The following is a 4,082-nucleotide window of genomic DNA, read 5'->3' on the forward strand; positions in this document are numbered from 1 at the left end:
AAAGAAACCCCATGTAGCCGCGCGGAGCCGTAGGTGTTCAAAAGAGGCGCTTTTGAAGCACTGCGGCCGGAAGTGTGCAAATGCTAATGAGGCTCTGAATATACAATACAACACTTCATTAGTATTCCTTGATTTGGCCATTAGCATAGATATTTCAAAGATTTGTACCAGTGTAGACCTGGCCAAAGGCTTACTCTCCATTCTGTACAGAGTAGTCTCTGTTACTTACAGGAAACAGCTATGTTCATGAAAAGACAAAAAACTGATAGAGGCATAGCCACCAGAATTCCAGAATGGGAGAACAGACAGTGGTCCCCACATCTTAATGACCACGTTAATAAAAGAAATACCTTGTCATGTGCCCCCCCCCGTGCTTTATGAAAATTGGTTCCTGAATATGAGTATGCATAACACAAAGATTCTTTGGGCAAAATACCTCATATACATAAACTTTAAGGTTACAGTGTGCTGAATGTGTGTATTTTATTTTTTGTGCATGTATCATTATTGTATGTGAAATTAGAAATGTAAAGTGTGGATTTATGTGTAATTCTAAATGTGCTAATGAGGACCAGTAGTAATGCTTTGGTAGCTTAATGGATCGGTGATTGTCAGTGACCTGGGAATAGTCTTGTTTGTCATGTAAGGCCAAACTCTGTCTGGTCCTAGAAGGATCTGTGGCCAGGCCATCTGATGCTAAAACCCATTTTGGATCTTGTACTCTTTCCACTCAAGGGCTGTGGCCGCACTAGAGAGTGACATCGAAATGGCTTATCCCTATCCATTATTTCAAAATAAGCGGCATGGAAGCGACTACGAACAAAATGCAGATGGATGTTGTGATCCACAACACGGAAAAGACTCCCAGTCATTTCAAAATGGAGTGGCTACACTGCCACAGCTTCATTTCGAAATAACAGGGTAGGAAATAGCGAGGGCAGGGTCAAATGGCTCACAGGCCTTTCCTGGAGCACGGGCGAGCCAACCCCTTAAAGGGCTCCTCCCAAACACATCCCCTGTGCACATGCTGAGGACCCTGGCTGCTTGCAGCACGTGACCTCCAGCACAGCACTCAGCAGAGCCTTGGTTAGCCACCACACCACTGCCTGCCATGGATCCGCAGCACTTCACTGACGGGGCACCTTGGACATCATGGCCAGCCTGATGGCTATCCTGACAGTATGCCATATGAGGCTACGTGCTGCCCGACACATGGCCAGCCTCCTGCAGGCTCACCCCACAGTGCATCCTGAGAACCCCCTGTTCCAGCCACGCTGTCGCCTTTGGCAGCTGGGGGGAATGGTGGGATGATGGCCAGTGGGTCTGCAACTTCCGGATGACTCAGCTCCATGAAGGTGGCCCGTGCCATTGGCTGGCACCAGCACTTCATCACCAGGACACCTGCATGCGGCCCATGATCCCCCTGGAGAAATGAGTGGCCATCACTCTGTGGAAGCTGGCCACCCCGGACAGCAGCCGCTTGGTCAGCCACCAATTTGGGGTTGGGAAGGCCACCGTGGGGGTCATCCTCCTTGAGGTAAGGCACCCGGGGCCATGCACCCATGGCGGCGTCCTGGGGGGGGTGTCCCAAGGTGTGGGGCCCCGGGGAGTGGGGTACCTGTGAGGGGGGTACCAGGGATCGGGGCCCCCATACGCTACCACACACTCACGGGCACCTGTGCCCTCTACCCTACAGGTTGTTGCTGCCATCAACAGGATCCTCCTGTGCCACCTGATCTGCCTTGGGGACGTGGACGCTGCTCTGGCCGGCTTCCAGCAGCTGGGATTCCCCAACTGCATCGGTGCATTGGACAGTACCTGCATTGCCATCCAGGCCCCACCACACAGTCGGGGATAGTACATCGACAGAAAGGGCTACCACTCCATCATTCTCCAGGCCCTCACAGATGCCCAAGGATGTTTCACCAACATCCGTGTGGGCTGGCTGGGCAGGGCACACGATGCCCGTGTCATGTGGGACTCGTGGCTAGGCCGCAGGATGGCAGAGGGCACCTGCATCTCCCCATGGGAGCTGCTGGTGGGGAATGTGACCATGTTCCCGTGCATTGTTGCTGATGCTGCCTACCCACTCCAGGCCTGGCTAAAGTGCCCCTATACGGGACACACCAATGAGAGCCAGGGCCTCTTCAATGCCTGCCTCAACCAGGCCAGGAACACTGTGGAATGGACATTCGGCCATCTGAAGGCATGTTTCAGGCGCCTCCTGATGCGCTTGGAGGTAGGCCCGCCCAGGCCTGGCCAGCCTGCCCACGGTCCTGGGTGCTTGCTGAGCACTGCATAACCTTGTGGAGAGCAAGCAGGAACTCTTTGTGGCACACTGGGCAGCTGAGGCTGTGCTGGACTATGAGCAGCCAGGTGTGGTCCCATGTCGCCAGGAGCACTGGGACAGGGTGTGCGTGAGGGAGGCCCTCTGGGAGACCTTTGCCCGGGGGCCCCCATGACCTGGCCCAGCTCACTGCATGCATTCCCCCGCCACATTCTCACCCTGCCCCACCAGCACCCCCTTTACCATCCCCATCCAAGGCAGGACACATACACCATTAAATAAATTCAGCTGCTATGTTTGGAACATAAAGAATGTGTGACTATTTACGGGAGGGGGGTTGAACTATATACATGGGGAGGTGGGGGGGTCTCAGTCCTCCATAGGAGTGACTGGTCAGGAGCTGCGACTGACGCGGGTCCGGGGACCACAGTGGGGCTGTGTTGGGGCAGGTGGAACAGGGAGGTAGGGCTGGACCGGGGTATCTAGGGGCTCAGACTCGCGGGGAGGAGCAGGGGGAGCCACATATGGGCAGGTCTCACCTGGCCACAGCCAGCCTGCCAGCTCCCGCTGCTTGGCCAGGGTCATGTTGGCTGGGAGCAGAGCTGCCAGAGCCCGGGGGTGGTGAGAGGGTGGAGGGGGGCTGGGGAACAGGGAGAAGCTGAGGAAGGGGGGGGTGGCAGGAAAGAGGGGGAGGGTGGGGCGGAAGTGGGTGGTGGGGAAGAAGAAGGTACCAGGGAGGAAGGGGGGGCTGTGGGAAAGGCCATCCATGGGGTGGGCGGCTGGGTCAGGTGGTTGGTGACGGCCTGGGTCAGAGTGTTGAGATACCTGGTTGCAGGCCGCCAGCTCCATGGAGAGCCATTCCCGCAGCAAGTGGTTCTGCTCCCGCCATGCAGCCGTGTGGGCTGCCACCAGATTATCTGTTCAGCTGTGGCAGCGGCTCCTCCCACCGTGGCGCCCGGTTTGGGGAGGCGTCACCCTCTCGCCCTCCTCTGCTGCTGCAGGGCTCCCGGGCATGTCCAGGGGGCTGGGGTGGCTGGCAGATGCTGAGGCTGTGAAGACATAAGGCGAGAAGGTGGTGCCCTGTCAGTCATGAGCCCAGGTACTGGGGGCTAGCAGCCTTGTCCCCACTGCCATCCCACCCTGCTTGTGGTGAGGGGCGCTGGGGCGGCCTGTCTTCTGTGGGGTCTGTCAACGCAGGGCTGTTAGAATGGCTGCCCCAGCCCTCCTGGGCTTCTGACCCTCATGGCAGTTCATGTCCCGATGGAGGTGCCCCCCCCACCTGGCAAAGATGACGGCCATCCCCGGGTCCCTGGCCTGTGGCTGTGTGCCCAGGCCTATACTGGCTGCAACACGGATTGCCCCCTATCCCACAGTACCAGGGCACCCCACGACCAGTCCTACTTGAGGGTTCCTTGGGTGGTTCAGGGGAGGCCCAGGTGGAGGTAGCCCGGCTAGGGCCCTTGGAGGGCTCGGCCATGAACAGCAGTCGCTCACTCCCACTGTCGCTGTCCCCAGTGCCAGCAGATACTTTGGGGCCTGTTGTAGGTGGGGGCCATTGAGGGTTCTGGCTGGGGCTCCTCGCCCTGCCCCTCTGGCTCTTCCATGTCCACGATCTCCTTGAGTCTTGCGGGCTCCCTGCGTCCCAGAAGCTGGTGGAGCTCCCTGAAGTAGGGGCAGGTGGCCAATGCTGCCCCTGACTGCTTGGCTGAGTTTCTTGCTTGGGCATAGTCCTGCTGCAGCTCCTTGACTTTGGAGCGGACCTGGTCGGGGGTCTGCAGGGGGTGGCCCCTTGTAG

The 4,082-nt window shown here is 57.9% G+C and overlaps 1 long non-coding RNA gene across 1 annotated transcript; it reads left to right on the forward strand.

The window, feature by feature from the left end:
* Positions 1-451: 451 nt before the first annotated feature.
* Positions 452-2,599, forward strand: LOC142015316 (uncharacterized). Its single transcript, XR_012646123.1, has 2 exons — positions 452-1,537; positions 1,697-2,599. It is a non-coding gene; the product is annotated as an uncharacterized LOC142015316 (long non-coding RNA).
* Positions 2,600-4,082: the final 1,483 nt, after the last annotated feature.

The sequence above is a fragment of the Carettochelys insculpta genome, chromosome 6, assembly GCF_033958435.1.
Source record: "Carettochelys insculpta isolate YL-2023 chromosome 6, ASM3395843v1, whole genome shotgun sequence".
Taxonomy (NCBI): Eukaryota; Metazoa; Chordata; order Testudines; family Carettochelyidae; genus Carettochelys; species Carettochelys insculpta.